At 45.4% G+C, this 6,699-nt stretch overlaps 1 long non-coding RNA gene across 1 annotated transcript in view; it reads left to right on the top strand.

Moving 5' to 3' along the window:
* Window positions 1–6,699, top strand: part of LOC106144063 — a 28,745-nt gene that overhangs the window by 18,116 nt on the left and 3,930 nt on the right. The window lies entirely within an intron of this gene.

Genomic DNA, 6,699 nt, shown 5'->3' with positions numbered 1-6,699 from the left:
CAACACTGATACCAACAACAACACTGATACCAACAGCAACACTGATACCAACAACAACACTGATACCAACAGCAACACTGATACCAACAGCAACACTGATACCAAGAGCAACACCACCAGCTCTGCTGTTCTCATGTCCTAGTGTTAACGATAACAGCAATACTGGGATTATTTAGACAGTAAACTTAAGCCTAGGAGGCCAACACTTGGTGTACAGCTGGACAGTGGAACCAGAGCTAGCTCTCTCCTCTTCCTGTCTCTTCCAGTCCAGACAACCTGAAACTAACAGGCTCTTAATAGAGACACAGGCAGAGTTCAAAGCTGTATGGGAATTGGAAAAACATGTCTGTTGCTGGCTGAGGGATCTTGGACAACAGTGTGGCAGTGTTTTGTACACCCTCGTGGGGCTAGTGGGAGAACCCTGAGTATTCCAAGTGAAGTTAAGGGAGGTGGCAGTGAGTGTCTACATCACGTTGATGGCTAACCTGTGCTTCCCGGGCTAGAATGCCTTGTGTTGTTCTCTTGGGTTTTAACTTATACCCAGGCTGAGCTGAAGGCCCTGGGTGTAAGCCAAGGAGGGTATTGGGTGACTGGAGGTATCAGGCTGGTGTATATGAGCCTATTTAGGTAAGAGCACCCAAGGACACATGGATCAGGGCCCTACATCTTCAGCTGCACGCCCCGAGTGGACAGCTGGTGCTCATTTCCTGTCAATGATGCATGGCCATGACGGTCCTGATATGAGCTGATGAGACCATACAGAGTTTCCGTGTTAGTAATTGGCATAACGTTAAAAAATTGGATTAGACGGGTTGGGTTTTTTCTTGGCTTCCAGGGTAATTTTGGAACATAAAGTCACTCAATGGTTCATTTGTGAACAGCAGCTCTATTTTAAGCACGGTCCTGGGTAATCAGGACAAATCATTGATTAAAATAAACAAAATTAATTGCCTCTGTCAACTTTGTATGCCTACCATACACATACTATTCTTCCAGGGACCTGTTTTTAAAACCCAACGAACTGATTGATTCTCTGAGTACAAGAGGAAAACATCAGGCTTCAGAGAGGAACACCAAGTTAGTTCACAGCCTGGTGCTTAGACGAAGACAAAGATGTATAGGAGCCAATTATCAATGTAAATACTTCAGATTCAACAATATATACTGTGAGAAAGCAAATCAAGGAATCAAAAACAGAAGTCTAGGGCCGTACCCTCCTGGATATGCACAAAAGAAATTGTCAAAAGAAATTGTATTGAGTTATCAGAATTAGGACCCAGGGAATGACATTCAAGTTGTTTTATAAGAGCAGGAGGATTTTGCATGATAAAGATGAAGGGGAAGAATCCTGTGATGTAGAAAGGTCAGCATGGCGAAGCCTTGTCTGTTTAGGGAACACCGAGGCTCCCTAAACAGTTCCAGAGGAGTTGTGCGGAGCATCCTTGCTCTATCTTGTTCCTGCGGAGAAAGGGAAATCAATCAGGGGTGTGGGGAATACATAATCAGAGCACTACTCCAGCAAGAGTAACCGATTCCTTGAGCAATTATACACCAGGCACTTTGATGGTGTCCTCTGATAGTCCTGTAATGAATGACCATCTTATGAAACGAAATTGAGGTTTAGAGGGCTTGGGAAATTACTCAAGATCATGCCCCCAGAAAGAGATAAAAACAGGGTTTGGAGGTATCTGATATCGGCAAGTTTCTTCGATGAATAGGAGTTCTCAGTACAGCATGCGAGAAGATAAGACAGCCAGCGGATGAGGGCACTGAGCCGGAAGAAGGCTTGGACTATTCGACGGGAATGATATATGGGAAATGGAGTTTAGAGACCTTTGCAATGGAGTGTAAGAATGGATGAGAGCAAAAGACGCATTCAGCAGAGGAAGGGGCGAGAGACAGTTGAGGTTTCTGACCCAACAGTGGCACCATTCATAGAAGCTGGGGAGTTAAGTGGAAGAACAGGCTTTGGGAAGGAAGAAGATCTGTTTGGCTTTGAACATATTTGGTTTGTGGTATTGGAGCGACCATCCGGATATCCAGCTGGAAGATTACAATGTAGGTCTGAGCCCATGGCCAAATAATTGGGAGCAATTCATGCAGAAGCCATTTCTCAACCATGTAACATGACTGGGGAAAGCATATTTGGACAGGAGTGAAAGGCCAACCCAAGATTAGAGACCTGGCTTCCGAGGAAGGGGAGCCAAAAGGGTTTTGATTCTTGTTTGTTTTAATCATGACTGCAAGACGGAAAGTCAGTAAAAAGAAAACAAGTGTCTGATTAGCGTCTGATATCCAGGAGCCTTTAAGATGTAGATTCTGGAATGCTCCAAGGTGACCGTCATATGTCCTTGTATGTTTGTTTGGATAGGATAACTTTTTGCCAGTTGCATAAGTGACCTGGATGATGTTCTGGCATTAGTGCCTCAGCGTGTTGGACTTTGGTCACTCTGGTGCACAAGGCCTGGACAGTCCTGGCTGTGTGCTGGTGACTCAAACTTTGACACTCTATTTGGGAATGTTTGAACAGTAGTTCTGTGTGCCCCGATTTTGGTGGTCCTTTGGTAAGGGAATGTCCACATGGGATTTTCCTACGGTTCTGTTCTAATCTTTTAAAAAGCCTAGTCCTGGGAGGAGAACACAATGATGTGGGATCCTGAGTGGACATATTGAAATAAGCCACCAGCAGGGTCTTACCCAAGGTACCTTGGGAGCCTGGGCGTGTGTTTCTTTCGGTAAAGAGTGTGGAAGCCAGCGGAGTGAAGCTTTGGATTGCAGGTTATGGAGACAGGCGAATTCAGACAAGTGATTCATAGATTACAATTGTGGAAAGCAGGAAGTGAGGGAGCAAGCCTGTAATCAATTTTTATGAATGGGAAAGCCACCTTTCTTTCCCATATAAAAGAGTCTTCTCAGAGGAGCAAGGATCTGAGCTCATGCACCGACTTCCCTGAATTTGTAATACGTTGCTTCATGATGCTGACCTGGCTGAAATCTGCCTTTAGTTTGGCCTCCAACCTCGTCATTGTGGGTTCACTTGTTTGTGTATTTCATCTTGCTTGCTGGCACACACCTTTCCATAGCTGTTTGCTGACTCCATTTGTCCCTCTCCCCACCTCTCCACACATCCAAACACTCATTATCTCCTGTGTTGTTTTATAAAATACTTATTTAATATGTTTTTTCTAATGGATTGGATTCTGTGCTATTTCTTGGGAATGAAAACCAAATCAGAAGCTGCCTCTTCCCTAATAAAGCTCTAACCTGGTTTCGAAACCACGGCACAAACAGGATCAGACTTGTTCTGTGTAACCACAATAATAGACCTCTGCACGCTCACACCAGATACAGGCTGCTGCCGGAAGGATGGAGATGTGGCAGGGGAGGTCACAGGAGGCTTCCGGAAGAAGGAAACCTCCCTTCCTGTACTTTAGAGATCTCCCGGTATTGATTATCTGTTTTACGTCTCTTATCTTGAACCGCTTCCTGTCTACAGAGTCTTTCCCACCAGCTTTTAGACTTGTTCAAGCCTCCACCATTTTAAGAAAAACAAGTGCTCATTGCCCTGGATCCTTCGAGTTACTGCCCCACGCACGTGCATGCGCGCGCCGACACACACACACACACACACACACACACACACACACACACATTCTTTTTTTTCCCCCTCATTATTTATTTCCCGACTTGTAAACCAACTGAAATCTGGCCCTCATCTTGATATTGTTCCCAAATTGTTCTCAATGGAGGTTAATAATGATATTTCAGTTGGCAAACACGACCAGCTTGTGGAGTGGTCCGTGTGTGGGTGTGTGTGTGGGGGCTGTGCATATGTGTGTGAGGCTATGTGTGTGTGTCTGAGACTCTGTGTGTGTCTGAGGCTGTATGCATATGTGTGTGTTTTTGTGTGTGCGTGTATGAGGTTGTGCATGTGTCTGAGACCTTGTGTATATGTGTATGTGTACAAGGCTATGTATATGTGTCCGAGGATGAGTGTACACTTAGGTATGCATGCAGAGGCCAGAGCAGGCAGAGGTTGTTTCTCTCTCTGTTACTTTCGACCTTATTGCCTTGAGACGGAGCATCACAGTGAACCAGGAAACTGTCCACTTTTGCTGGGTTGACTGGTCCCCAAACTCTTAATCTACCTGTTTCTTCCTCTCCAGCACTGGCGTTATAGACACACGCAGCGATTCCCAGCTTTTCTCATCGGTGTGGAGATTTGAACACAGGTCCTTATGCTTGCATAAACAAAGGCTTGTACCTTCTGAGCCATCCTCCCCGGCTCCATGTTGGTTTTGCAGGCAGGGGTCGGGGGGAGATTCTTGTACTGTTACTTGAGGCTCATCAATTAGGCTAGGCTGCTTGGCCAACAAGCCTCCCGGAGCCTCCTGCTTCTGCTTTCCCAATTCTGGGACTAAAAGTGTATAGCACCATGCTGGCTTTTTACAAGGGTCTTAGGGATCGAACTCGGGTCCTCACACTCACACAAGCTCTTAACCAAACTGAGCTGTCTCCCAGCCTGACAGCCTTTTTCTTACTCACCTGCTCGGTTACATTTACCACTGTGGATGTCTCCTTTATGATCCATCTCCTTTTTGATTTCTCGATCCACCTCCTTTCCTTGGCTTTCCTTTTGATTTGGAGCAAGCTCTTCCTGGCTACCTGCCAATTCTTCTACAGCTCACAATTTAAAGATTGGTAAATGTCGGAATTTCTCAGGACCTCTTTCAAGGCTGTCTCTGCTTCCTGAGGAAACTTTTCAGTTATGATTCCCATACGGCTTTCAACCTGATGATACCTACGCGATTTTCCCAACCAAGAAGTATCTTCTGGTCATTAGACTGTATTCATGTATCCTTTTCATCTATTCAGTAAGTAATTGCTGGTTCCCACTAGTTGGAAAATACTATCTTGGAGATGGAGATTAAGCAGGAAATAAAGTCCTTGCATTTGTGCAATGTTTTTTCTTTCTTTCTTTCTTTCTTTCTTTTTTTTTTTTTTTTTTTTTTTTTTTTTTTTTTTTTTTTTTTTTTTTTATTTTTTTGTAGACCAGATTGGCCTCAAACTCAGAGATCCACCTGCCTCTGCCTCCTGAGTGTTGGGATTCAAGGCGTGTGCCACCTCCACCCGGCGTGTGCAATTTCTTAAAGCAGACTACATGGTGTAGCCTTCCTCTCCCTTGCTCCCTTCCCTCCCCAATTGCTGTGGAGAAAAATCCAGCAAGCGAGAGAATACTGGGATATGGCTGGAAGGTTTTGCTCCTTATAAAGAGTAATGAGCAAATTCCCTCCAATTAGATGAGGTTAAAGTGGAGATCTGTGTGAGCGAGGGAGGCGGCGAGCCAAGCCTGTCTCCAGGAGAAGAGCTCAATTGTCAGAGAGTGTTGCTACCATCATTGTCCATCATCTATGTCATCTGTACCAAGGAGGAAATTCCAGATGATGAGTTTTCCACTCTGGGATGTGAGCTAGGTAATTAGAGGAAGAAGTGACTGGTGCCATTTCTGTATTCTCCCTTCTTGCTCTTGTATCCAATGAACGGGCTTCTTTTCTTGCTTAATGTAGTTGAATCATACAGGTGGGCTTGAAGGCATTGAAATCGTCTTTGTAACCGTCTGGCTATCCCAGAAACCATCGCAACAATTATCTTCCCCCACAAACCACTCCCCGCCCATGTTCTCAGTGTCAGTGACAGACACCGGTAGTCACCCTGTTGCCCAAACCATTAACGTGTACATTGCGTTCCCTCATCTCTGCTATCTGATTCATCACCCAGTTCTGGGTGGTGACATCTTTTCTCCGGTCTGTCTCTTCTCTCAGCCTCTGTTGCCTCTACCTGATACCAGTCACTGTCATCTGAATGGCTCCTCTGTCTCTCCTCTTTTTGTCAGCCCTCCCACTGATTATCTACAAGGCAGAAACAATATAATATTGTTTTTATGTTGTTAATAATACCGTCAGACAGAGAAAATAACATCATGAAGCGGAAGTGTAATCTTAGAGTTTCGGGGTCTCCTCCTTGCCCAAGGGAAAGTGCTTCTATTGCTGCCAGTACACTCTGCCATAAACGGATTTTGAGTTCCTCTAAGGAACAGCATTCTAGACACATGTCAGGTTCTTCCTCTTGCAGACTTTTCTGGTTGCTTCAGCTTTGCTGAGTTTGAGTTTCACTATGTAGCGCTGGCTGGCCTAGACTTGGTCTGTAGGCCAGGCTGACTTTGAGCTTGTGGAAATCTTCTGCCTCTGCCCCTCCAGTGCTAGGAATACAAAGAAGCCCGTGCCACGATGCCAGGCTCCATTGTCACTGTTGCGCCGTGAGCACCGCCCCCTGCTCTGACTTGCACTGTTTGCTCTGCTGAACCTTTGATTCTTCATGTTTCGTCTGCTTCATGTTTCTTTGACAAAAATAACAAAGGTTGCTTTGTAAAGGGGAGGAGTTAATTTGGTTCGTAATGCTAGTGGCTGAGAAGCGCAACAGTAGTGGTGCCCTTGAGGGTGTCAGCTGGGTATGTTCCAGCACCAAATGGAAAAAGAACTGGCCAGGAACAGAAAGGATGAAGTGCAGGTGGCGGCTTCGCGTTGTAACCATCCACTCTCAGGACTTCTAGCCAGAGTCTTGTGGCAGCCTCATTTCTTTTGGAGATGATACCTCCAATGCCTTTTGTCTCCTCTGACTGCAACTTTTGAAGTCTACCTG

Source organism: Microtus ochrogaster, chromosome 24, assembly GCF_000317375.1.
Source record: "Microtus ochrogaster isolate Prairie Vole_2 chromosome 24, MicOch1.0, whole genome shotgun sequence".
Lineage (NCBI taxonomy): Eukaryota > Metazoa > Chordata > Mammalia > Rodentia > Cricetidae > Microtus > Microtus ochrogaster.
This window is presented reverse-complemented; position numbering and strand designations above follow the sequence as displayed.